The 27,749-nt window shown below is 49.8% G+C and overlaps 1 protein-coding gene across 1 annotated transcript in view; it reads left to right on the forward strand.

Annotated features, from left to right (window-relative positions):
• The window catches only part of KCNIP1 (potassium voltage-gated channel interacting protein 1), a 240,125-nt gene that overhangs the window by 54,641 nt on the left and 157,735 nt on the right, over window positions 1–27,749 (forward strand). The window lies entirely within an intron of this gene.

Raw genomic sequence — 27,749 nt, forward strand, 5'->3', positions numbered from 1 at the left:
AAGGAGGTCACGGTTCGATTCCTGGCCTGGGCACATGCCAGGGTTGCGGACTTGATCGCCAGTAGGGGGCGTGCAAGATCAATGACTCTCTCTCATCATTGATGTTTCTCTCTCCCTCTCCCTTCCTCTCTCTGAAATCAATAAAAACATATATATATTTTTAAAAAGGATAGTATCATTAGATGGTTATATATTCCACTGGAGCGCCTCGTAGTCTGCCCAGGAGCTGCCTATCGTAGGCCTGCGCTGGGGGCTGTTGTGGGTTGGTACTGCAAGGCCAGTGTCAAAAATGTCTGGTGAAATCACTACCCTCCAGTGGCCACCGCTGTGGCTTCACTTCCATTCCCCAGTCCCGCTTCCCGAGGAAACATCCAGAGATGCTTGGCTGGCAGCACGTGGGGCTGAGAACAGAAAAGATTTGGGCTCTGAGCGCTGATCAGAGACACACCATGTGGGGGGCGGATCGCCTCTGACAGGGGACAATGGTCGAATCGCCCTCACCCGGAGGAGGCAGCGCCTTGGCCTGCCCTGTGAATGAAGATTAACTCTCCCCTTGGGAGCTCAGAGAGCCTATATGGGCAAGATTAAGGTCAAGGCAAGGCCCCCCCATCGGCAACCAGAAAGCGCCAGGAGTGCGGAGCCGCAGAAATCCAGGATGAAGCTCAGGTGATAAACGTGGCAACGGGGTCACTAATGTCCCGTCGTAAATTTCTACCTGGCATGAGGGCCGCGGTGTCACCAATGTCGGCAGGAGCCAGCGACAGCTCCAGAGCGGACGTCAGGCCAGAGCTGATCTATGAAGACGTTCTGTGCAGGGGCTCCCGGCACAGCCCACGCCCAGGCCGAGCTCACATCGCCAGATGTAAAATTGTCACCCTTCCCCTTCGCCTCTCGGGGACACAAAACTTCTTTATGGTGCTTTTTATCAGATTTGTCCTTTGCCGTTTCCTCTCCCTTTCGCTTTGTTCGCAACGAATAAGTGAACTGTTAACTCTGTCCGTTATTTATCTGAGTCATTTCTGGATGAAATTGCCAATATAATTGAATTTTCTGAAAACCATGAATTCAAATGAGGCGACAGTCGAGGAAACAGTGTGATTAAAGAATTGTTATTCGCTGGTTGTACACCATTACCACCCGGAATCCGTCGCCGGGCCGCTCGCAGATGGAGTCGCCCAACTATGATTATATTTCAGAAAATGAAAGGGGACAAATCTAAAAAGGCAATAAAGCAAATTAGGAGCCTTCTTGAGGGACAGGCTTATTACTGATTTACGTGTATTTGGCGTCGAAAACGTGCTAGCACTTCGGCAGTTGAGATGACGTATCCGAGCAGTCATGTCCTGGCTGGCCTCAGAAGTCGTCGCTGCCTTGGTCTTCTAATCGCGTCCCTCTCGCCTTCCAAATTGACAATTTGAACGAACATTAGAAATGATCTTTTCGGAAGGAGCGTTTGCTCTTGGCAGCTATTAAAACAATATCGCCAGTCACTTAGTTTCTTGATTTAACTTTAAAGGAAAGTTACTGCGTTAGGAGAAGAAGCCCCTATTTCAATGTAATGGGCTTTGTTGCGTGTTCCAGTGTGTGGGTTAGTGCTGAGGGGCCAGGGAAGACAGGGCCCCGCAGCCACCACACCACCCCGACAGCAGGCACACTCCCCGCACTGTGGAGGAAGGGACCACATTCCTGGTTCCCGTTTGCTTTGGACAGGATCTAAAAGGAACTTTGGGCCCGTCTCTTGAACTCACTTTAATGGAAGTTGGAAGCGTTTCCTTGCAGTCTTGGTGCAGCCCCCAGTCTGCTGTGTAACCTTAGACACATCATTTCACTTCTCTGAGCCTCTGGGCCCTCATTTCTGCATGTGGATAGTACCTGCCCCATTGGGGTTATTGTGATGGGCACATGAGATGAATGTCTATGGTGGGCCAAGCATGTGCCACATGTAAATGATATCCAATAAATGGGTTCCTCTCTGCCACCCTCCTCCTCTTCTGCAACCACTGGATCTCACTCTGGAAGCTCTGTGTCACCAAGAGAATCATATCTAGTGTAAGTGCTGGGAGGTCACATCCATCTTTTCACCTTAGTCCAACACCATCCTCATTTCTCTCAAAGCTGTCACTTACCCGCCGTGGGACCTTGGGCAAGCCTTCCATCCTCTGAGCCTTGGTTTGCTCAGCTTTCAAACAGGGCTATAAAAGAACATCTTCGTAGAGCGAGTGTGAGGGTTAAGTGAAACATGGAAAGTGCTTAGCATGGTACCTGACATATATGCTTGAAGAAATATTAGCTATCTGCAGAGATACACTTCAACTTGGCAACGTGAAGAGCTCAGCAGCCCCCTGCCAGAAAAACAGCCATAAGTGGTGAGAATTCTTTCTTAAAAATATTATAGTCTTTAGAAAAAAATGTCTTAAGGGCATACAGGAAATAAAGAAAGACTTACTCAGTAAAAATCTACTAAATCCAGGTAAGAACAATGAGAGTCCATGGTCCTTGAGCTGTGACCCACTCCCTCTTCTCTGCCCTCTCTGAGTGTGTGGAAGGTGCACACCAGGTGGTGGAGGTCAAGAATACGGAGCTCTCTCCCTCCACATAGTATGGTGTTACCTCGCCTAGAGGGACGGGCCACCTGTCCAACTCTGCGTTACAGAGGCTAAATTCCAAACAATTATGAACAAGATCAGGGCTCCCCTCTTACCCCCACCCCCTGCTCCTAGGCAGAGGCTCTGCTGCAGCCTCAATTACCTCACCCCAGAAGCTCATAGGATGGAGGTTTCATGCTGAGAGGCACAGACCAAGATGACCACAGCCTACTGCCCCCATAAAGTCCTCTGCTAATCAAATAGGGTGTCTTTCTAAGAGAAGCAGGCCACTTCCCCACCCCCAGCTCTGAGGCATGGCTTAGAGACTTTTCTCAGGGAGAGAAGCAGTCTGTAAGGACAGAGCTCCAAGCACAACTCAGAGGAGCTTAGTTTTTGAGAACAGAGCTGGGGCAAATTCCAGACTCAAGGACACTCTTGAAAACAAGGGAGACTGGGTAGTTATCAATTAAGAGGAAGTTGGGAGCTTTATAAAAGCAACAAGCTAGACTGCAGGCTACAGAGTTTGCCAGAGATAACCAGGGAAGGGGACAGCTCAGAACCAAGGGGCCCACATTTACTTGGATCAACTGTGAAGCAATTTATGCCCTGGGCCATTATTAAGCAATTTACATGCAATTCCTGGAGCATAACAACAGGTTGATATCAACAAAGGCAAACAATTTAACAGAGAGGCCAGGGAAAGAGACAGAGAAGGAAAACAGTACCCCCTAAAACTGAAACAGGACAACAATGGGTCCAGGCTGCCTGTCACCACTTGAGCCAATTAAGGAGAAAAGAGTTGAATCATATATGAGTGTTTATTCCAATATTGCCGGCAATATGGGAGAGCAGGAGTCATCCACAAAAGTCTGTCTACCACCCAACCCCACCAAGCCAGCTGCTTATATTGGGTAGAAGGACAAAGATCACATGGGAAAGTAGGAAGTAGGGATTACAGGCATGGGGAAGTAGGCAAAGTATAATGGTCACAGGTTACAGGAAATGTGGGCTGGGGGTAGCAAAGGGCGGGCAAAGGGCCTCCAGGATTCTATTGATTCAGGAACAAGGCTATTAATCTCCCCATGCTGATAGAAGAAGTATGGACCGCATTCCAAGGTCAACTCCCATGTCCCAACTCCCAGCCAGTTTAGAAAATGTGTTTTTTTCTAATCAGAACAGAATAATCAGCTAACAGAACATGATTAGTATTTCTTATAACTATATTTCTTATAACGATAGCTAACAATGGTTAACAAAACATGATGAATATTTCTGCCTTCAACAAAACCACTACCATCCCAGGGTGGCTGTGTACGTATGTACCCAGGGTTTGGCGCTCTGAGAAGTGACATCAGAGACTTCACACTGTGGGGAAACAGACTTCACTAAGATAGTCCAACCAAGTCACTGAACAAATAACGAGACGCAAGGGTGGGGCATCAGTATCCAGAGTGGCTATAATGTATTCCCTAAAATGTCCTTTCCAGCAGAAATCATAAGATATGCAAAGAAACAGAAAAGCTTGACCCATACACAGAAACATAAAGCAGGAAACAGAAATTGCCTTTGAGAGGACTCAGAAATCAGACTCAATAGACAAAGACTTCAAAGTCGGCATATAAGTATGTTCAAAGAACAAAGAGGGAAACTGTGATCGAGGAAGTAAAGGAAAGTGTGATGACCATGTCTCCTCAAATGCAGGATCAACAGAGAGAGAGAAATTAGTTTTTTAAAAAGAACAAAACAGAAATTCTGGAGTTGAGAAGCAGAATAACTTAAATGAAAAATATACTAGAGGCTTAATAGGACATTTGAACTGGCAAAAGAAACCATCAGTGAACCTGATAGATCGATAGAGATTGTGCAATGTGTAGAGCAGAGAGAAAAAGCCTTAAGAAGATGGACAGAGCTTTGGAGCAATGTGGACATCACTGAGCACACCAAATATACACAGTGGGAGTGCCAGGAGAGGAGGGAGGGAACTCTTCCGAAAAATAGAAGAGGGAGCACTCCTCAACTTATTGTATGAGGCCAGCATTGCCCCTGATGGCAAAGCTCAGTCACATGGTCATACCTAACTGCAAGGAAGGCTGGGAAATGTAGACCGTCTTTACTCCCTGGAGGAAGAGTTTCGTGGTCAGCTAGGAGGTCACCCCATGGTAGGTGAGCATCTTCTAACCCTGAGCAGATTTAGAATTAAGTATAGAAATGTAAAAGAGAATCAAACCCTTGGCATTAAAATCGTTTTCTTTTGAAATACGTTGTGTTTATATGCTAGTTTAAGAAAATGTGGCCTTTTAGAGTCGTAGATTAACTTTTCCATTCTAACATGAAATGTTTAATTTAGCAATTGATTTAGAATTCAGATTAAAGTTGAAATATTACTAAATTTAAGTAACTATTGGAACCTATAAAAGAACATAAGCTTTGTCCTATTTATAAGTTTAATGAATTAGATTTATAGCAGTTACTTACATACTTGGGAAGGTTTGTTAGACAATTGAAGTACTTAAAAGGAGATTCAAATATATTCAATCTATAAATGCAGTTTACAGTGTGTAGAGCCATTTAATTAAACGCATTTGTAAGTGAGAAGAAATATTTCTCAAAGGTACCTTAAAAGCAATTGTTAAAATTTGCTAGGCTTATAAATAAATAATAAGATTTGTAAACAGAACTTTACAGTTTATGAAAGAATTTGGTTCTGTATGGATTTGTAACTTTAATCAATTGAATATTAATTTTAAAAACCAAAAAAAAACCTTTGAGTAAACTTTTAGTGCCCAAGAGCTTCCCTGGAGGGCATCAAATTAATAGTTTTTTATTATTAAAAAATATGGTTATGATAAATAAAAAAATTCAACCAATAGAGAAGGGGAAAGGTGAAGTCCCTAGGCCCATTCCCCCAAGTAACTGTCACTACTGGTTTCTTGTGTGTCCTTTCCTTTGCATACACATGTCACCCACCCTCCCCCTCCCCACTGCTTTTACACAAAGAGGTTTAATCGCTCTAATATTCTGTACTGCTTTTTTGCTTAGCAATGCATTTTAGAAACATGCTCCTGTCTCTGATAAAAATAAAGGTAAAAGTTGCTCCCTTCACCCCTCAGCCCTCTATTAGGATATGGTTTCACCTCTTTCCTCCAGGTCATCGGCCGAACCTCTCTCATTGTCTCTACTTCCTCCCCTCTCCCCCCACAAACCCCTCAGTGCACAAAGCAGCACTCACCCAGGGCGCTGTGGCTTCCAGGTCCCCAAACCTGCAGAGGCCTCAGCTCCCCTGCGTTGTGATCTGAGGTTTGAAGGCTTTGCTCTCGCCTCTGGTCCCACAGTCTCCCCCTGCTGCTCCGCATCCTGTTCTCACACCCCCTCCCTCCCCACACAGGACATCTACCAGCCCCTCAACGCTCGGCCCTTAGGTGTCCTCTTGTCATCCTAAACCTTGTCCCCAAGTGATCACCCCCTGCCCAGGGCCTCCATTCGCAGGTGGCCACAGGGCTGTGTAGTCAGCGCAGATTCCCTCTCCGAGCGCTCGGGAGACCTGGACGGCGGCTCCGACAGTGCCCGCGCCCATGCGGCTCAGGGGCAGGGCCGGGCACATGGCCTGTTGGTCCCAGTGCAAAGTGGAAATGCAGGGCCCTTTGTTAAAAATGCATTAAGGGTTTCAAGATGGTGACAGGGGAGCATAAAGCAGGCGTGGGTCCTGCCCTGCTCAAAGGTATCTCGAACTCAAACCTAAAATAACGTATACCTCCCACCAAGAAGAAATCGTCTGTCCCTTTCCTCTGTCCTGCCTCAGTGGATAGTGCCCCACCACCCAGGTATGCCAGCCTGGAAACCGGGAGTGGTCCTTGAAACTCGCTGCCCTCCACGGCCGCCTTGTCCAGGTGCCACCCAGCCCCTGGTTGACTTCCGCTCCGGCTGCTGGCTGCCCCCGGCCTGCCCCCCATGGCCATCCTCCCTTCTCTGGCCTCTTGCCACAGCCTCCTCTCTGATCCCCCCACTGCCTTTCTCTCCACGTCATTCCGCGATCCCCACTGTGGCTAGAGGGTGTTTCTTCCAAAATATAAACCTAATTAGGACATCTCATGCCCACTCCATCCCCTGTCTAAAAGCCTTTAGTGGCTTCCCATCAAAAGTCTCTTCCCCACACAGTCATTTTTCTTTCAACTTTTGTTATTTTCAGCATATAGTGGGTTTTTTTTTTTTATGTTTTTGGACTCAAATTGCTACAAAATTTTCTTTTGTAGCTTTTGAGATTGGTGTCCTTCTTAGAATGATTTTATAAAAGCATTGTTCATGTTTTCTTTCTCTGTTTTGTAGTCTCATTTTTTTAACCTGTAAATATTCGATCAGTGTTTGGGGGTGAGGCGTGAAACTCCAGCTATGTTTTGTTCAAAATGCCTAGTCACCCCCCCTGCCAGTCCCCTGGCTGAGCCATCTTTTCCTCTCTGAATTGCAAAGCCCCCCTGTCTGGCCCTGAATCCCCAATTCGTATCATGCTTCGTTTCTGGCCTTCCCATGCTGTCCCATTGATCTCTCTTTCCTTGGGTACGAGTTTTCTGATGGCCTGTCTTGATTCAATGATAAAAGCTAGACTCTTCCAGGCAATGAGTGTCCTCAATTCCATCTGCCATAAATAACAATCCCTTCCACAGAGCTCTTTTCTTTCTTTCTCACTAAGAAACAGGGATAACGGGTCCAGGACTGTATTTTCTGGTGATGCCCAGAATGCCATTACTCTGGGCCATTGACTGAGGGCAGAGCTATCAGCCAGGCAGATGGGAGAATTGACAGTCTTACGTGGAAACTGGGATGTGTCCCCTTCCCTGCAGATGAGAGGCAGGTCTTTGAATTTGCAGCCCTTGTTCATGCACTGACCCTTATCCCAGCGCTCCGGGATGAATGTGGGGGGAGGTGTCCCCCGGTGTCCTGTACAAAGCAATACCTGCTTATTGTAGAAGATTTGGATGACAGAATTGCTCAGAGTAATGCCATCCCCAGTCCCTTTGCTTTTTCCAGAAGAAACTACAGTTTGGTGAGTGTCTTGGTCAGTTTCTGAGGAAGAGATGCCCAACTTTTCCACAATGGATGGCTGCCCACCTCCTTTTAAAGATGAGAATAGTTTATTCCTATTGCTCTTTTATAGCTCAGGGAGGGAGGGAGGCTCAGAGAGGCACGTGGCCATGGTTAGTAGAGGCCTGGCTGGGATTTGAAGTCTGTCCCAAGGAAGAAGCTCTGCTCTGCGTGCCATGCTGAGCCCATGCACAGCGTGGGCAGCAGGGAGCAGCAGGCATGCCCTGTGCTCCACCCCAGACCTCTCCTCCGTCCCTGCCTCCCCCTCCGGATCTCCTTCCCCAGAACCCACTCATTTATCACCTGTGATGAACTCTGCCAGGCAGGCTGCATCAGGAAATGTCTTGATGTTTATTTTAATAAAACTTAATCATTAAGACAGCCTCAGAAGTCGTAATACATTTATTGGCTCATTTTTCACTTCTCCATTGGTGGCCTCCTGGCAGCCAGATGGGAGGAGTGTCGGAGCCCAAAACTTGGGGAGAGTGCAAGGCTCTGACCCTTTGACCCTTTCTCTGCCAGCCCACAGCCTTTACTTTTCACCCCCAAGGGGTGGGGCGGAAAGAGCATCAAATGTGGAGTCAGGAAGCCTGGGACTAAGTCCTGCCTCTGTCACCAACTGCCAGACAGATGTCCAGAAAGGTATACAGTCTCTCTGGACCTCAGCTTTCTCATCTGCAGAATGGGAATAGTTTCAGTCCGCACCTGATAGAGCTATTGTGAGAGTCAGAAGCAAGATCTCAGAATGAGAGGCCTCCCCGCAGGCTGATGGGGGCAAGACTGCAGGTGCGGAGGCTGGCCGTGGGGGCATCTGCCCCCGCTGGCTGGGGGGTCAGCTCACCTGGGCACGGGATGGGTGAAATTGCAGGGCCCATAACCACAGTGACAACTGACATTTGTTAAGTATATCCAGGCCCTGTGCCAAAGGCTTTATGTGCAGAAGCTCGCTAAACTGTCACAACAACCCTAATTATTACTGGTATTATGAGGTTGGTACTAGTATTATCCCTATTTCACAGATGAGAAAACGGAGACACAGGGGGGCTAAAGCACTGTGTCCAGAGTTCCAGGGCTAGTTGATGGTGGAGCCAAGTTTGAACTCTGAGTCAGCCTCCTTCCCCGTGAGGTCAGTGCCCTGGGAGAAGTCAGGGAGAGGCTCAGAGGGGGATGCGGGCACACCTGTGCTGCTTACGGGTGATACGCATTTCCCTCTCACCGCTTCATTCACAAATCCCATGATAGCAACCCGGCCCAGGCATCTTTGCCGACTGTCTGCCTCAAGCCCCACATCACAGGCTGAGCGAGGAGACAGGGCGATGTTGGTACACCTGACACAGGGCTAGGAAATGGCATATTAATTTTGAAAATAATTATGGCACATGTGTCCAGAAAGAAAGCAACTTCCATTTATTGAGCAACTATTAAGTGCTCTGTCCTCCTGTATGCTTTTCAAACATCATTTCTGATTCTCACCAGTTCCTCTGGGATCAGTGGTATCATCTCCATTTTATTGATAAAGAAACTGAGGCTCAGAGGGTGGAAGTGACTTCCCAAGGTCACACAATCTGATAGTAGCAGGGCTGGCAGTCCAACCAGGTCTGGCTGACCTCAAAGCCTTTCCTCCACTGCTCTGCTTCCCCTCTGTGTCATTCCCATTTCCCCAGTCATTCCAGCCTCACATTGACCACCTACTGTGTGCCAGGCACTGGCCCTACTGTGTGCCAGGCACTGTCTGAAGTGCTGTTTGGACACATTATCAAGAGCCGGTCTGCTCACTTTGGCCAGGAACAGGAGGGCCTCTGGGGGGTGAGCCTCCCAGGTGGCCACCTCAGACTGGAGAGGAGAGGCGGTCTCCCACACCACTGTCCCAGGAGCATGCAGGCAGCTTTACTTAGGGTTTCTAAGTTAAGGGCTCTTACTGCTGGTAAAACAAGGAAAAGGAGGAGATAAAAATAACAAAACAAAAGGAGAAAGTCACAAAGTTAGAAGTCTCAAAATATCTTCCTGTTCTGGATACTTCTCCTAAGACAACTGGGCCAAGGGCACCTTTGGGGAGGGAGGGGTTCTTCTCTGCCATTTCAAGGCCCCTAAAACAGTGCTGGGGTAGACAGGTTACCTACCCTGCTTCCATTCCCCCCCCCTCCCCTTCCCCTACTTCCTTGCTAACACACCCAATTTTGTTCAGGAATCCACCCCCCAGGGAAGCTGCCCTACACCCCGCCTGCTCAGAGCGCAATCCTGGCAAATCCAATTAGAAGTGACATGTGCTTTCTGGGGTCAAGGATGTGGTCTCATGATCATTGGGATGGTTTTGGTTTAAACTCGCTTCTAATTTGCAGTTCCAAATTCATAGCTGCTCACGTCTCTGATTAATTACAGTAACAGATGATGGCATATCCCGGTGTCCAGCTGCCCCCTCAGTTCCCACAGGCCCAGCAGCGTCAGTCCCTCTGCGCTCTCACGTAACTGTCTTCGTGTCCTGCATTAGGTAGTAAACTCTGCTGTTCCCATCTGGGTTTTTGTCCCCATTCATGGCTAATTAGTCACACAAATACTGTTGATAAATGAAGACTGAAGGGTAAAGGCTGGTTTAAAAAACAGGCCTGTTGTAATTTGTCTTGAACTTTGGCCTTTCAGTAACGCCTCATTTCTAAGTTGTAGCCCCGGGATAGTGGTGGGACTCCCCGACGTGGTGACCAGCCTGAAATTGATTGAAAGCCAAGTTTGGGAAATGAAAGAACCTGTTTCTGCTGACTTCTGCTTTAAGCTCCATTCTCAGGGAAAAGCATTGTTATCCCGCCCGCCAACTCATCACTCCCTGCTCTGTAGCAGAGTCTCTGATTAGGGGGAAATGAAAATACTCTCACGGTGTCCTGGCAGGAATGCACATCATAAATTATGAAGCACAAAGACAGTTTTGAAATGCAAAATATTTTCTATCCCTTGGGCCCAGAGAAGAAGTCATTTTCTGTGCGTTACCAGGACCTGGAAATGCACGCTGGATTTTATGCCTATGAGAAAGTAAATATTTCTTTTTACAAGTCTGAGATATAACCACCTTCAAAAGATGTTTAGTTAAGACGCTGGGTTTCATCTTGACTATTTGCTTACTAGCCTGGTTTAGAGTCTGTGGTGGCTGTTGGTCACTGTTCATGCACTGAGCAAACGTGTTTGCATGCTGCTGTGTGCAGGCCCTCTGCAGGTCACTGGAGAGAGAGAGATGAGTCCAACGTAGCCCTGCCCTCACATCTTCAGAGATGTGTAAATTACTACCTACATTGCATATGACAAATGGGCACAAGTCAACTTGTGGTGGGGAGCAATCAGGGAGGGCTTCAGAGAAGAAGGATCATGGAGGTGGACCTTGGATCTTCATGCCTCCTGGAGGCTTGGAGCAACAGGTTGAATCCAGGATGCCTACCTACATCGTTCAATGCAGAGGGCACATCGCAGCGGCTGCTCAAGATATAGCTAGAAAGGCAGCAGGGGTGAAATGATGGAAGACCAGCCTGGAGGGGGGCAGCTAACAATCGGGGATTTATCCAGATTGACTCTATGGGAGTCATATTTTATATCTTTTGTAAGTTCCTTGCTTAGTTTTTATGTAATTGTCATAAAGTTTGGTGGTGTGATGGCCAGAAAGAGATCACAGACCTAGGCAAAGGATAGGAGTTCCTCTAATTTGACTGGTTCAATGACCCAGGAGACCCAGTAGTACTTGTGGTGGGCAGATAGCTCCCCTGGCCTTCAAGTCCCATAAGGGCACCTGCTACCAATGACAGTCCTGGGGAGGGTGTGGATCTCTCAGGCCTATGGGATGCTCCCTCTGTCATTCCCACAGGGTGTGTATCTGAAGACCATGGAGACCCCAATGTCAATCCAGGCCTGGGGGTTTACTGCAAGAGCTTGCAACTCCAAGGTCAATTTTTCATGCTCATTTTCTCCGGGGAGCCATCTCCCTATCAAGCCCAGTGTTCCATTTTCAGAACCACTGTCTACATGTCTAAGTTTCTATGGGAGAATTTTGGCATCTTGGATTCCTTTTAAATAGGACACACTTCTAAGCTCCAGAGTGGAAAAGGAAAGGTTCTTGCAAAGTGTAATGCTTTCAAGATTACCCCTCAATGGGATTTTCAAGGTGCTCAGAGGGAGTAAAAATGACATGGCAGCTGAGCCCTTTCTACAAATGAAGCAGCATTATGGATCTGAGTGTCATGCGTGACTCTCGAGGCGGTTAATGAAAAGGAAAGGAAAACAGAGGGTCGGTAGTATTTTCAGGGCATTTTACCCCAAATGGTTCAATCCTGTTTTCTTTGGACTCTGAAAAGTGGGATTGCAAGTAATCTGTCCAAGAGGCATCAGACCAGAGGAATTGGCAAACGTGTGGTGTTGCCACACAAAACGCAGGCCTCCTGAGAGGACCCATGTCCTTGGTTGCTAAGAGAACTGGAGGTTTGTAACCTGGGACATTTTGCAAAAGTCACCAGCTGGAGGCACTGGGCAGGAAATGAACAGCTATTGTTTCCTAGATGATAAAATCCTGCTGTCTGGATTTAAAAATAATAATAAAGTAATCCCAGTGTGCTGAGAAGGACGTGAATTTCAGGTCTGGGGGTGCCAGCAGAGAGCACTGGAGGAGGTTAGGTGAGAGGTTAGGACCCCACCTCAAAACCCCTCTTAGCTTCACATAGGACCTGGAAAAGCTCCATTCGATCAGCTCCTGTGGGGCATGAGGCTTTCTCCATTTCTAGGAATCTCTATAAAAATGCAGGCATCATATGGCACACGCCAAGGCACAAACAATTGTCAGTTCCTTCCATTCTTAGTCCAGTTCCATCAAGGGTAACACCTTGTCTGGTCCACTTAGGGGCTCTGGAATTTGGGCCATGCGCGATGCATCAATAGGTCCTTTCATGCCTGTGGGACACTTGTCACCAGGAAGAACACACATGCCTATTTGTGCTTTGTTTAATATTCAACCTCCCCAGCCTTCTGAATTCATTAAACAGCATTCCTCCTGACATTCAAACACTGTTTGTATAATTGATGAATCAAAACTTATTAAAATTTGAACCAATTAGAATTTCTCAAACTTATAAACATTGATTACAATATTATTTAACCAGACTCTCCACAACTTTTAATTAAAACCATAAGTTTAATGTGTCAGACTCTCCTAAATGCTTCAAACACCTAAAAAGTCAGCCAAAATGCACACAAAATATCAAAGACTGAAAAATATATACTTACACCCTTAAACTAGTTCCAAAAGTCTAAATATCATGGATATATATCAGAGTCTTCATTATTTTTGTGCTTATACTTTACCAGAGTTGCTTTCTTAGAATAAATATGATAGCTTCCTAGGATTTGGGTAAAAAAAAAAAAAAGATACAATTTCTCCTAGGTTTTCTCTCAGAACCGAAAGAAAGATAATATTATCTCAAGTGACCAGTTTGGGGTTGCTGATTCCTATTTGGGGCCCCAATAAAGCATCTTCCAACATTGTTGTACTTAAGTGGCCTCACTAAGAATGTGAAAGTCCACGGCTTTCACCTAGATCTTCTCTGGGACCAGAGGATTTTCCTAAAGTTATGTGTTTCATCTCCTAGGAAACGAGAAATCAAAAATCAGCAATTTACTGTCTTGATGCAGACATTTGGCCAATTCAGTGTCCCCTGCCACATTGCCGGGTCCCTCTTTATTTGTTATTGTGCATGACTACTACTTTCTATTTTCCCCCCAAGCTATTAGATGTATTTTAAATCCACTCTTTCCTCCTAACAAGAATAGAAAAAAGCACCTTTCTATGCTTAATAAGCCAACATATATTTAATAGAAGAAATATTCCCCACGTATGATACAAGGCAGCTATTAAGGATACTATAAAATGAAATGAAATTCTATCAAGTTTGCCCTTTTTGTACAATTTCTATCAACCTTTCTCTTTGGGGCTTCATTAGGAACTTATGGTCCTTCACAGGTTCCATGTGTTTTCATTAATTATAGTTATTAGTCTCATTTGATATTCAAATTGTCGGAGCTTGGCGAGTGGAAGCCCAAGCTAGTTGTCAGGGGAGAAAAGTATTGGAGACAAAGTTTAGGCATTAAGGGCCATGAGAGAGCTGGCGGTTGGATATAAGGGCTATTGCTGCTGCTGCTGTGGTCACCTAGTGATAGACGTGGGAAAATACATTTAAGTCGAGCTCACATTGGTGTTTCCAGTTTAACTCTAGCTCTCTCAAATATCTTGTTCTGATATAAAGTTTTAAAATATATTTTCTCTGTGACATACTTAAGAGTTTACCCTCTCATCTAAGCTCTCATCTGCCTCATTTTTATTTTGTTTTGTGTTTATAATATGCATGTGTGTGTATATAAAATACTTGACATTTCTCACTAATCTGTAGTCAGTTGATGGAAGCTGTAGAAGTCAGGCCGAGGTGAAGGGTTCGCACTTGACCCTGTCCGAAGGGGCTGCTCGTTTGGGAGTTATCGCCATGACGGAGACCTGCTGGAATAACCCCGGCCACCTGTAGCGACACCTGTGTACAGTACACTTCGTGGTGGCAGGAGGGCTCCAGCCGGGGCGGGTTCTTTTCCGAATGGCCCGGGTCACACTGAAGCACAGCTGCCCTGTCCTGTCCCCAAGCTCGTATTTCCGAGCGGCCTTTTGAAGGCACCTGCTGCCCTGCAGGCCGGATGCCTTGTCGCCATCGCCGTCACCGTCTCCGCCAAGCCTGACGCGCTGCCGGTCCCTCCGGCAGCGGTTCCGAGGCCTACCGGGAATACAGGAGCGACTGATGCTTTTAAAGGGGTTGTCAGCAGGAAAAGACACCGTCTGCTTGGTCCACGCTGGGAGGACCCACCGTTGAAAGAGCGTCAGCCTCTTCCTACGCTACGCTGTCACCTTCGCCGGTATTGCGCCGCCTGCACGGTTCTGGGTGTTTCGGGTCAAGTTCGTGTCCTTTCCCTGGGGTTCAAAACAGGGTAGCCTTTCAGCCAGGGATTAGTCAATGATTGTCGATAGAAATACCAGAATTACAACGGTTTTTGAGTTGCTGCTGCGTGCCCGGCGCGGCGAGAGGCTCTGCGGTTATTCTGTCGTCGACTCCTCCTAACGGTCCGACGGAACCTGCGCAGTCCCAGCCCTTTGCCTCACGCTGCCCGCGAATGAACAGAGAGCAGGCACCTGAAGCAAGTGCCCAAGGCCTCAGCTGCTTGGTGGCAGAGCGCAGACCCAGGCGGCTGTGATGGTGTTTGGGGGAGCCACGCCCCTGCCCAAAGGCAGAGCCTCTCAAGATCCTGATGTAATTTGTCTTTGCTGGGGCTCAGGCGGTGGTATTTTAAAAACACAGAATCCTGACAGAATAATGGAAGATTTTATCTAATGTGCTATGGGAATCAAGCGATGTCCAAGGCCAAGCCTGTGGGGGGAGGGAAACTTATTAATTCCAACATTATAATAACTTCCAAAGCCCTCTTCTGCCAGTTCTAGCCCTCCCTCCTCTGGTGCAGCCCTGGTGACTGACGGTCATGGCCATATAGATGGGATACCTGTTAGGAGAAGGATCTTGCTACCACTGCGCTGGTTCCTTTGTCTTGAAAGGTTTGATTGGGTCTTAGATTGTTTCAAATAGGTTTTAACTAGATTCCATGTATCTCCGGACAACCTTAAGCCTGAATTCTAAATTTAAACTATCAGATGGGGGAAACAGCCTTCTCTCACTTTGTCTACTCTAGCTTTGTTCTCCAGGATGAATGGGGTCAAAAGTGGGTCTCGTGTCTCAAATCTGGACAGTCGGGGCAGTGTGAGCGCTCATCTGCAGGCTGAGATGAGTGTTTAATTAGAGTTACACTTTCCCAGGCCTGGAAGTTACAGGTGGCTGTGGGGTGGGAGCTACCTGGGTTGTATGGGAAAAACCGAGAGCGACCCAAGGCTGGGAACCTTCCGACTAAAAGGGTGAAAGCCAGAATTTCCTTCCCAGGCAGTTGTACTCCCTTGTGACCATCCACTGGAATGTTGCTCAGATCCGCAGAGGAAAGCTGCTGAGCCCCCTTAAAATGGGCTGAACCAGCCTCTCCTGTCTGCTTCCCTTCCTTTAAGACATCAGGCTGGTTTTATGGAGTTACCATGCAAGCGGAGGCTACCAACCCCTGTGTAACTCTGGCAGGTGTCTGTCCACGATGACTTGTGGGAGGCTGCAGGGTTTCCTAGTGATGGTTAGGATGACTGGAGGGAGAGAGTCTTGGGTTAAAGCCCCTCTCTTTTTCTTCCTAGCTTTGTTCCTCAAGTTCATTACTACACGTCTCCAAGCTCCACCTTCCTTATTTGCAAAGGATTTTAAACAGTACCTCCATGGGATAAAATTGCAGCATTGCTAAATTCCAAAATAGGCACATCTGTGTTCGCTCTCGCTGTAAATCTTCCTTGAGAGGGTACCAAGGTGCCGAGGCCATGACCTTGAGCCTCCTTGCCCTCATGGAGCTGTTGGTCTACTGGGCATGAGAGATGGTCATGATAGTGAAAATATCTCACCCATAAATGTAATTTTATGATTCTTGGAAATGAACTGAAGTAGGGGTAGGTGATACTAAGACACCTTGAAATGGGGGTTGAGTTGTGACCAGAAGGAAGAGCAGCTGTTTTCCACCTCATCACTTGTTTCTAAGAGAAATGGGAAATTCGTAGACGAGTTCTATGGTCCATCAGGGAGATGTAGCCTAACAGAGGCAACGGGAAGCATTCGCTTCAAGCCACCCACACTCATGTCAACAATATTCTGCCATCACTCCACTGCCCTGCTGGCTATTGGATTGCCACCACCCAGACAGGATTGACAAACTCATTCATTCAGATCTCTCCTTCCACAAACACTTACCCCTCTAAGCCTGTCCCTGCTGTCCCTGTGGCCTTTTGAAGGCGAACTCATGCCGAGCGAGCATCCTGCCCAGGGGTTTCGGCAGCAGGATGAGTCACTTCACAGATATAGTCTGTTTCCCCAGGGGGTGTTGTGGGCGGCTGCGTTTGTAGCACTCACTCAGCTTTAATAGCTCATTTAGAGCATGTCATATATCACAGAGCAAGAACAGGCTAACCAGGCACATGGCCCCTCCGTGAGCCATGGCTGGGGACTCTCAGCCAGCACACCCCTCTGCCATGGCAAGAACAGGGTCTCACTCCTGCTGGGTCTCTCCTTCCAAGGCTAGAGGTGCATACAGTGGCCGGCCCCAAACAGAGAGGTGATAGAGAGGTTGATTTATTGTAAGGAATTGGCTCACATGGCTGTGGGGCTGACCAGCCTGAGATTTGAAGGGAGGGTCGGCAGGCTGGAGACCCAGGTGAGAGTGTACGCTGCAACTCGAGTTTTAACTTGAATAGGTAAACAGCAAAGCAGATAGCATGTGGTTAAGAGTCAGAGGAAGAAGATACTCATAGAATGCAATTCCATTCATCCATCCATCCACCCATTTACCCGTTCGTTCATCCGTTCACAATTTACACACCTGTAAGGAACCAGGCCCAGTGCCCTAACCCTAACTCTAACCCCAACTCTAACCCCAACCTTTACTCTAACCCTGACCCCTAGAGAAGCAAGCAGTCGCTGTGAGCATCAGAGGTCTCTAAATGTAGAGGAAGGTGCCATGGTAAATCAGGGAAGGCTCCCTGAGGGCGATGCAATGTGAGTGAAGCCAGGAGCAAGGACTGGGATTCAGACAGACAGAACAGGTGCCTGGGAAGGGCATGGGGGGGGTGTTGGGGCCATTGGTGTGAATGCGTGGCAGGCTTATCAAGGACCTGGAGAAGGAGGAGTCCCACCAACAGTCCCCGTGTGAGCCTCCGGGAGGCAATGGTGCAGAGAAGCCGGCCCTGTGCGCTGAGCTGGGCCTGTCTGTGATGAGGTGTGGGGTGTAATTACTGAACCCGAGCAGAGGGCCAGCTGAGTGGGTAAAAACACTGACCCAGAGTCCAGCAAGGCACGGAGCAGAAAGAAGATTTCATTAGTGTTGGAGAGGAAGGATGTCCCTGCTCCCCCGGAGGCCAGAGGGCAGGAGGATGGCCAGGCAGGGAGGCTGACCCGAGGGCCCCTTTGTGGTGATTGAGCAGCCTGGGAGGCAAGTGGCACTAAAGGAAGGGGGAGGGAGAGTTCAACTTAGCAGCAGACAAAGCCGCTGGAGAAAGGCAAAGCCGCCCTACAAGAAATGGAGACTGCAGCTGTGGGCAGAGAAGGAATGAGACTGTCTGGTGGCTGACATGTGGGGCCAGGGCAGACCTGGGTGCAGGGATGCTGACTTGGGTGCAGGGATTCGACCTGGGCTGATGGCCAGCCCTGCAGGAGGGCCCTAGGGCAGGGCTGAGCCTTCCTGTGTCCCTCAGTGCCCTGTGAAGGCCTCAGAGCTGCCCCAGCTCCTAACCCATCTCTCTCTCTCCCCATCTCACTGGACCCCCTCTCTTCATCCCCTGCCCACCCCCCACCCCAAACACACACGCACACACAGTCATGGCAGTTCTGAGCAGATGACTCTAGATGAAACTGGCATTATTTGCGGCAGGGATTCTGTGCCCAAAGCTGTGCTTGCTTTTGGAGTTTAGCGTAGCCATTGATCCCACTCCTGTCCTGTGGACCACTTGAAAAATAGATGGAGACATTGAGCGCAGATGAAAGCACCCCCTTTATTACTGCTGGGAGCTACATGGAGGATGGGGCGTGAGGCAAAAATGCATGCCCAGTGTCTAGCCTCAGGACATGAACTTAGCCACTGGGCCCCAAGCAGAGCAATCGGAGAACTGGGGGTCTCCTTCATGTCCCCATCACCCCACAGCTGTCCTTGTGGGCCCTGGGATGCATGCCACCTGCAGGCTTCATGAGCTGAGACCTGGGAGCCAGGCAGCTGTAAGAAGGAGCTGAGACAGGATTTGAGGGCCATTCTCCAGTATCCCAATGAGATCATCTCCCCCCTCCCCACAGATGGACGTGGAAGGGGGGGGCACCGCAGTTTCTCTTCAGTACTTTTGGGTCAGAGCTGGCATGTTGGGAGCAAAACATTTTCTTCTTATGCTTGGCACTTCCCAAGTATTTTCTAATCATTTCCTCATCATGACTGTTTCTGGTAGGTGCTAGGCCATTTCACCCATCAGGATAGGGGCATACAAAGAGATTAAGGGACAAGCCCTGAAGTGGTAGGACTGGGGCTCTGCACGCTCCCTGACCCAGGGGCCTGGCCTCTCTTCTCTAGGACACCTGGTCCCCCACCAATCAATGCACCAAGCTCTGCAGAGTGTTGTTAGAATAGAGGTAACCAGTAAGCCATGAGAAATACTGTGTGACCTTGTTTGAGCTGCTTAACCTTTCTGTTCTTGCCCCTCAACTGCCAAGTGCAGGCATTCAAAGCAATCTATATTCATTGCTTTGTTCAGAGGCCTCTAGGGCATCCAATACCATGGCCTTGACCCAGCCTTCAGGTGCCCCCTGATGGGGTACAGGGGGATGGCGCAACTCTAGGAGAGAGCACAGGGAGTTCCTTTGTGGTGATGGAACAGTTCAGAATCCTGACTGTGTTGGTAGTTACAGCTTGTACACATGTAATAGAATGGCATAGAAACATGCATGCACACAAATGCACACACAAATGCACATACACGAATGCACACACATAAATGCATGCACAAACAAGAGCATGCACAACTGATGAAATCTGAACAAGGTCTGTGCATTGTACTGAGATTGGTCTCCTGATTTTCATATTGTACTATGGTTACATCAGATGTTACCACTGGGGACCTTGGAGGAAAGGCACATGGGACTTTTCTATACTATTTTTGCAATTTCTTGTGAGCTTATAATCTTTTCAAAATAAAAAGTGACAAAAAATTGTCTCGTGGCCTCTCGTTGCTCTTAATTTTTTTTTAATTTACTGATTTTGAGAGAGAGAAACATTGATTTTTGTTCCACTTATTTATGCATTATTTGGTTGATTCTTGTATGTGCCCTGACCGGGGATCTAACCTGCAAGCTTGGTGTTTTGGGACGATGCTCTAACCAACTGAGCTACCTGGCAGGGCAACCATCCCATTGCTCTTAGCATAAAACCCAAACTCTGCACCAAGGACCACAGATTCTGTGCAGCCTGGCCTTCCTGACTTTTTGGGAACCTCTCCTGTCATTTTCGGTGGCCCATTCCCAGCCCCCTTTTCTCTGTGCCTTGAGCTCACCTAGTATACTCCTGCAAGGACTTGGACCTTACTGTTTCCTTCAGCTCAAGTTCTCTCACCCCAAATCCTAAACAGGACTAACTCCTGCCTGCCATTCAAATTTCAGAATAAACTTCCCTTCTCAGCAAGGAATTTTATCTCAGGTTGACCCCACCAGCTCTGTAATTTACTGAAGCCCCAGGCTACTTTCTTTGTCTCATCTCTCCTCCCTCCATGTAGTTAAAGTCTGCAGTGCCCTTACTTCCTAGAAAGTCTGGCTTACAGTATAATATCAGTCCTTTACACTTTAGTCTAAATTCCAGGTCAGTACCAACCTCCTCCAAACATTTGTACTTTAAACTTTACTTGATATTACCTTAACTTGAGGGAATTTCAGTAAAGGGGAGGGAGATACATTTTAGGACAGAGACGTTTTTCTGCACCCATGATGTTATGCCTCATAGGAAGCCAAGAGTAATTTGGGTCTGGTTCTGGAGGAGACATTGTGTCAGTTGAGGACAGCATTGCTACTTAAAATATGCAAGACCCTTTCCAGCCCTGGATTACAGTCCTAACTCTGTTGCTCTTTCCCTGTGTTTTCCTAAACAAACCTCTTTCCCTCCGAATGTAAAATGAGGGGCCCAGCCAGATGGCATAAAGTCCTTTCTAGCTTTCAGTAGTATAGCTCTAAGAGAGAGACCTTGTTTTCTGGGGAGAATCCCTGAGTGTTTGAGATTATGTGTGCATTAAAAATCAGAGCCCGGTTGCAGGTCAGCCCCTTAGCTGAACCCCATCCCCACTCTAGCCAATCAGTTTCCACTGTAGAAAGTATCAGTATCGCCCACCACCCTGAGCTCCCTCGCACCTGGGGGCTTAGCTGGGGATGCTCATCTGTGTGTGGCTCTGGGAGCTTGCAGGGAAGGGTTCTTAGGCAAGCATTGCTTTCCCTGCTTCCTGCACTATTAAGAGTAAAGGCTCTTCAGTTTAGCAGACATTGGTGAGAGATCAGTGGCAGAGCTCTGGGCATGGTAAGATGTGGGGTCAGTTGCACACAGAATCCAGAAAGGGTCCATCCCTGGAGATCTCTAGGAAGCTCTGATTGTTTCTGGGCGACTCAGTCGCACACTGCAATCATCTATCATAGGATTTATCAGGTCAAGTCACCATGGTGCCTGGATCTGCCTTCTCCAAAGTCTGTCCAGCAGTAGTTTGGAGAATCTATACATGGGGTTAGCAATGCACTGCTGCCCTGCCCACTGGGGCACCGTTGTGAGAGTAAAATAGACCGTGGCTCCTGCAGAGCCTGTTAGAGGAAGTCTCCAAATGAAGTCATGTGTTTACAGTGGTGTTTGCCTGGCAAATTCCTTCTGTCTTTCCAGACCTAGCTCCAGTATCTCCTCTTTTGAAAACCCTTGCCTGACTGCCCCCCGCCCATCCTTCCACCCCCAGGTGAACGAGATGTCTCTTTTCTGAGCTGGTGTGGCCGCTGAGCCGATCGCTGTCCCCACAAGATGGTGAGCCTCCTGAGGGCCAGGCCCAGGTCCACCTCACCTCCCTCTGCGTCTCTGGTGCGGTCACAGGATCGGTGGGGCAGAGCGGGGGCTCGGTGGATGCTGACGGAACCCTTAGAGGGACTGCGTGGAGCTCACACACGGAGCCCGCAGATTCTGGGCCGGGCAGTGGGGAGCCGGCGGGGAGCCCCGGCTGCATCTGCAGCACCTCGCGGCTCGCTCCTTGGCCCGCATTCCTAGCATGTGCGTCAAGCCCGAGCCGCACCCGCACCAGGCTCTTGCTCCTCTGCAGAGCATCCTCCACGCAGAGCAGCCTGAGCTGCGGGCGCCAATGTTAATGCACCATGCAAAAGCCAGCCCATGGAAAGAGAGCCCCGGACTGTCAATTAGCTCCCCCAGCGCCGGCCAGAGCGCCCAACCCCCTCGCTGGGGGCCGGCCAGTGCAAGAAGGGACAGAGCAGAAATCATCTTGAAGTGCCACTGCTGTCAGGCGGAGCCAGGCAGCCAGGAAGCAGGTCTCATTACTACAGGGAAGCAGAGAGGGCCGCCTGGCCAGGGAAGGGGGCTCGGGGCGCTGGGGAGGAAGGGTGGTGTCCCTGCTCTTGGAGGGGCAGTACCCCTCCCCCCACCCCTCCCCCTGTGTGCCGGCCACCTGGGTCCCTGGTGTCCTCTAAGCCAAGACAAAGGCCCTCACGGCCACTTTCCTCTGACCTGGGGCAATGATCCTGGGAGGGAGATGGGTGGAAGGTTCCCCATCACCCACCTGTTCTTCCTGGTGCTGTTTCCCCCCACTTCCTTCTCTCCCCTCCCCACTCCCTCTGCTCTTTCCTCAGTGGGTAATAGCATGGGCTTTGAGGGTGGCTCACTTCAGCCCCAAACCCCGACCCTACAGCTCACTCCAGCTCCAAACCCCGACCCTACAGCTCACTCCAGCTCCAAACCCCGACCCTACAGCTCACTCCAGCTCCAAACCCAGACCCTACAGCTCACCCCAGCCCCAAACCCCGACCCTACAGCTCACCCCAGCTTCGTGGCCTTGGGCAACCTCAGTTTGCTGATTTGTAAAATGGAGCCAAGAGCAGCACCTGCCAACGAGGTGGTGTGAGCCCAAGTTTATGAGTAGCTAAGGCTTTCAGGCAGCTTCCCCAGGTGCCAGAAACGTCACTTTGCTTAATCCTTAAACTGCCGAGCTTCGCGTCTATTCCAAGTTCCTATTCTCCCCCACGGGGCAGGACTGAAATCTCAGTCCACTCTGGACACCCCATCCCCCAGCGTTTCCTGAACATTCTTCTGGGGGCCTGGGAAGCATGGAGGCGTGGGGCGAGATCCACGTCCTGTGTGTAGCCTGTCCTCTCTCCAGGCTGCAGCCCAGGGCATCCTGGCCCCTGTGCCTTCTGCGTCACTGTGCCGGCCAGGTTGCGGCTGGGTCCCCAGCCCAGACCCGAGGTTCGCTGGCTCTCTGGGGCTGCCTGGCTACACCCTGCTTGGGTGCAGGGGCAAGATTCTTCTCCTTGCCAGACTCGGCCAGGAGAGATAGGTCAGGATCCCAAATCCCACTCCTGGAAAAGAGACACAGGCTTGTGGAGTGTGTGACGTTCCTGTCACGGAGGGCTGGGGGGACTGGGAGGGGACTCAAGGCCGTTTGCACTCTCTGAGAACCTACTTGGGAAAGGGACAGGAAGGTCTCCTCGGCCCCCAGATTCCTCCGGAGTTTGGGTTTCAGTGCTGAGCAGTGATCCGCCTGAGGGGTCAAAAACAAGCCCCTCTCCTGCTCTCTCACTGAGTGAGCCCCTTTCTGTTCCTCGGGGCCCGGATCTTACCCTTGGGGCCTTGGTAAGTCAAAATCCAGGAAGGTGACCCCATTGTTTCTGAGTCATTTTTGTCCCGGGCGGTGAATGCTACAGGTCTCACATGTAAGGCAGGGTATGTGGTCACAGGAAATAACAGCAGAAACATCTAAAATGTGCTGCATTTCTGCAGCCCCCTCCCAGAGCCTGCCCCCAGCTTCGTGGCCACCATGAATTTTCCTCCGTCCTTCCTGCCTCCCTCCCTGCTCCCAGGTTTCTTCCCTCTCTGGCCTCCAGCTGTGGCAGCAGCAGGGCCGGGGGCTGGGAGCCAGCGCCGACAGACTCAGCGGCAGTGCGGGGCCAGGGCGCTCTTCCCTGGCATTATTACCAATCATCACGCAGCGGGCGGCCGCTCCCTCCCCCCCCTGCGCACCTCCTCTGGGGTCTCCAGGCTGTAGAAGCCATGGAGGGAAAACAGACCCTGAGTATGGCTGCAACCCCTGGGCACTGCGGGTGTGGGTGGGACCAGCACCTGCCAGTCAGAGGGCCGGGACTTGGGGCACCTCCCCTCTACATCTCCCCCTGGGCTCCAGGAAGCGACACCATACCCACGAGTCCCCAGAGGATTGCTACCTCTTCAGAGAAACAGGACTAAAGAAATCAGTCTTGACAGCAGCAGGAGGGCTTGGGGCTAGACAGGGAGTGTGGGCTCTGGAGTCAGAGTATCTGAGTCCAAGGCCAGCTCCGCAACTTGCTCTGTGACTTTGGGCAAGTCACTTAACCTCTCTGTGCTCTGGTTGCCTCATATAAAATGGGAGATTGTGAGAGTACCTTCCTCATGGGGTATTGAAAAGATTAAGTGGGACCAGGCATGTGACTGGCCCATGGTAAGAACTCCAAGACAGTGGCTACCATTGTTAATGAAAATATTATATATTCTAAAGAGAGCAAAGAGGGGAGTGAACATGTTTGACTCCTGGACATCTACCCAAGGGAATTATGGATCCGTATTTTGCACACACCGCAAAGACATGAAATTCTACCCATGGTCTCTAGCCCCATTGCCACAGCCATTTCAGCATCATATGTCCACCCTGCCACACCATTTTGGCAACTGTGCAGGGCCACTCCAGCCCCCGCCCCACCTCAGCCCTGCTCTGCCTCTCCTCTCCCCTCTCCTCCTCTCCCCTCCCCTCCCCTCCCCTCCCCTCCCCTCCCCTCCCCTCCATCCCATCCCATCCCTCCCTTTTCTACCTGCCTCCACCCTTCACATCTCCACCTATGTCTACTATGAACTTTGCCCTCCTGAGCTGACCTAATCCCCCGCCAACCTTTCTGAGTCCAAACTCTTGTTTCTTCCCAGGACTTTGGGGGGCAGGGCTGGCCAGCCTCGCCAGAGTCAGGGACAGAGCTAGAGAGGTCATTCCCAGGGTTTCTTGCCCTCTGCCACTTAGACTATGAGTTCCCCAAGCCAGTTATCATAAATATCTTCAACCCTGAGGCCCACTCAGGGTGCGATCGACAGGAGGCACTCACTAATGCACTCACTAGATGAATGAATGAGAGACTGAAGGTTAACAATGAGGGTAATGATGATCCGCACCTTTCGCTGATCCTGGGAACCTGCCAGGCACTGCACTAAACCACTTGAGTGTTCTCCTCATTTAATTCTCACACCAGCCCTAAGAAATAGACACAGTCATTGCCCCCATTTTATAAATGTTGAAACTGAGGCTCAAAGAAGTTAAAGTCACACCACTAAGAAATGACGGGATCAAATCCCCTACTATGATCCTTCCTCCTTAGGACAGAGTTTCTTAACCAGATGTTCACAGATGTGCTTCGGGGGGGGTTGTAAACACCGTAAAGGTTTATGCAGAGTGTGAGTGTGTGTGCATGGATGCACAGTTACTTTGGAGGGAAGGTTACAGGTTTCATCGGGTATGTAAATGCTTGTTTGAACATATTTGAATCCATCTGTCTCTCCACCCATCTCTCCACCCTCCCTGCTTCCATCCATCTTCCCATCCACTCCCAGAGAGCCATTCGATCGCCTGTGACTTCCCTGCTCTCCCGGCACATAAGCTGCTTCAGATAACGGAAGCCAGGATGCTCTGGAATGTCCTCCCTCCCCCTGGGCCTGGGTAACTCAGAAGGCTTTGCTGCCAGCATCTGGGCTGTGTGGGTGGCTGCCCTCTGTCTGAACTCATCTCCTCCCTGGGTGGAGACTGCTCCAGAGCTGGACCATGAAGGGGGATCCCTTGGGCAGTGAGGCCGTCAGGACATGAGAGACAGAGCCTGTGTCCTGGCTTCCCCTGTGTCCCCTTCAGCTGCATCAGTCCTGATCCATGAAGGCACTTGATCAGCCTTGACAGCTGAGGTCATGCTTCATGCATAAGGCTGTGGCCCAAAACAGGCACTTCCCAAGCTCCTATCCTATTCCCAGGTGTTTTCTCCTTCTGGGGCTATAGGGAAGAGGCACTTGCAAAGGAGACCAGAAGGGGAAATGTGGCAGTTAGCATTTTCTGAGCCAGGACTGTGTTCCAGCTGGGGAGACACGGTCCCAGGCACTTTTGTAATTGCTAACACCTTCAGCGGCTCCCTGCAACCTACATTGGTGGGATTTTTCTGTTTGTGGAAATTGAGGTTTTCAAAGGTCAAATAACTTGCTCAAGTCACCATCTCTCCCTCCCCCAGGCCCTGTGCATTTGAAGCCAGATCTCCCTGACTTGAAAACTGCACCCCCCATCCCTGCCCTCGGAGGATCTATACGTCCCTGTGACTTCACTTCGTAATTTGCAAAGGTTACCCTACTTGGCTTCTGAGCATCATCTCCCCAACTCCCCCCTCCCCTTCTTCCTGTCCCGGGCTGATCGCAGTTTGTGATGATGAGAGGTGTTGATTGTCTTTAGTCCTGTGCCACCAGCTCTCTGAAGGCAGGGACTCCTGCCTCTTCTGGTTCATTACCACCCCGTATGTTTAGAATAGTGCCTGGCAGGTAGACGGTGCTTCATAAATATTTGTTGAATCAGGGAGTGAATAACTAGATGAGCCCCAGAGCAAATAACAATAAAAGATGTTTGCAGAGTGCTTTACAGAGACGCAGAGCCCTTTTCTTGTACTTGATCCGGCCCAGTGCTCACACCAGCCTTTCAAGTGGTCCGCTCGTGGTTCACAGATGAAGCAACCCAGGGCCAGATGCCCATTTAGTAAGAGAAGTGGGACATGATCCCAGGGCTAAAGAGGGTGCCCTTTCCCCTGCCCCGAATGACCTCGGTGTGAGTATTTGGGGAGCACTGAGGACGTCCTGGGCCAGGCTGAGCAGGGTGTGTGGGGGCAGGGCGGGAGGGGGGTGCTGGCTTTGCTTTCTAAAGGCTCCGAGTCTATTTGAGGAGGCCAGGCGTATGCAGGCAGAACATTTGGGAAATGGCACAAGACAGCAGCTAGCATAGTGCTGAATTGCACATAATCAGGTGCCAGCCACGCTCCCTTCCTTAACTAATCTGAGTCTTTTAATACCAGATGGGGACCCTGAGAATAGATTCCCTATAAAACAGATGAAGATGGAAGCCATGGGGAAGGCTGCGGCTCACTCGTTTTTAGACCACTCTAGCCCAGCACAGTGCCTGGCCCATGGCAATAGTGACAGTGGCAGTCCCCACTCTGTAACCGGCTGTGCTCTGTGCCAGGCACCTGCTCAGGGCCTTACAACCATTACCTCACCAGTCCTCACAGTGATGCAGCCACAGAAGGGGAAGGCAGGGTTCAGAGAAAGTACTCATCAGGCCCAAAGTCACACAACTTGTAAGGGACAAAATCAGGGTTTGAACCAGATCGAGCCCCTCAGCCCCTCAACCCAGGCTCTTAACCGGACGCTGCTGCCTCCATGTGCGGGGGGACACAGTGAGCTTCCCTTGCCTGCGAGGATGGGAAGAAACATGCCCGAGGGAGCCACGGTGCGGGACGGAGGGGCAGAGGGAACGGCACGGCTGTGTGTACATAAACACAGACAGGCACGTGCACATGCACACTGCAACACGGCCCCTGCAAGTCCCTGATTCTCTCCCCCTTCCTCCCTGGACAGCCTCCCCGGGGCACCCTAGGGCATCCTATATGGTGCTAACAGCAGAGGGAAGGGCAGGCCTTGCCTCCAGAGACTTCCGCGGGCACAGATGGGTGCTGGGGGTATATGTTAGTCTGCTCCGGTGCTGTAACATTGCCACAGACTCGGTGACTCCAGCAACAGAAACTTATTTTCTCACGGCCTGGATACTGGGAGTCTAAGATCAAGGAGCCAGCTGGGTTGGTACCTGGTGAGAGCTCTGCTCTTGGGTGGCAGATGACTACCCTCTCTTCTTCCTGTGTGCTTACGAGGCCTTTCCTTGGTCATGTGTGGGGGGGTCAGGGGTGCTTCTTTGATATCTGTTCTTATAGGAACAGTAAGGACAGTAATCCCATGGGATCAGGGCCCTACCCTTATAACCTCTTTTAATCTTCATTACTTTTTTAGAGGCCCCATCTCCAAATAGAACCATACTTGGGGGTTAGGGCTTCAACATATGACTTGGGAAGGGGGGCACAAACATTCAGTCTATAA

This window comes from Miniopterus schreibersii (assembly GCF_964146895.1).
Source record: "Miniopterus schreibersii genome assembly, chromosome: 4".
Classification (NCBI taxonomy): domain Eukaryota; kingdom Metazoa; phylum Chordata; class Mammalia; order Chiroptera; family Miniopteridae; genus Miniopterus; species Miniopterus schreibersii.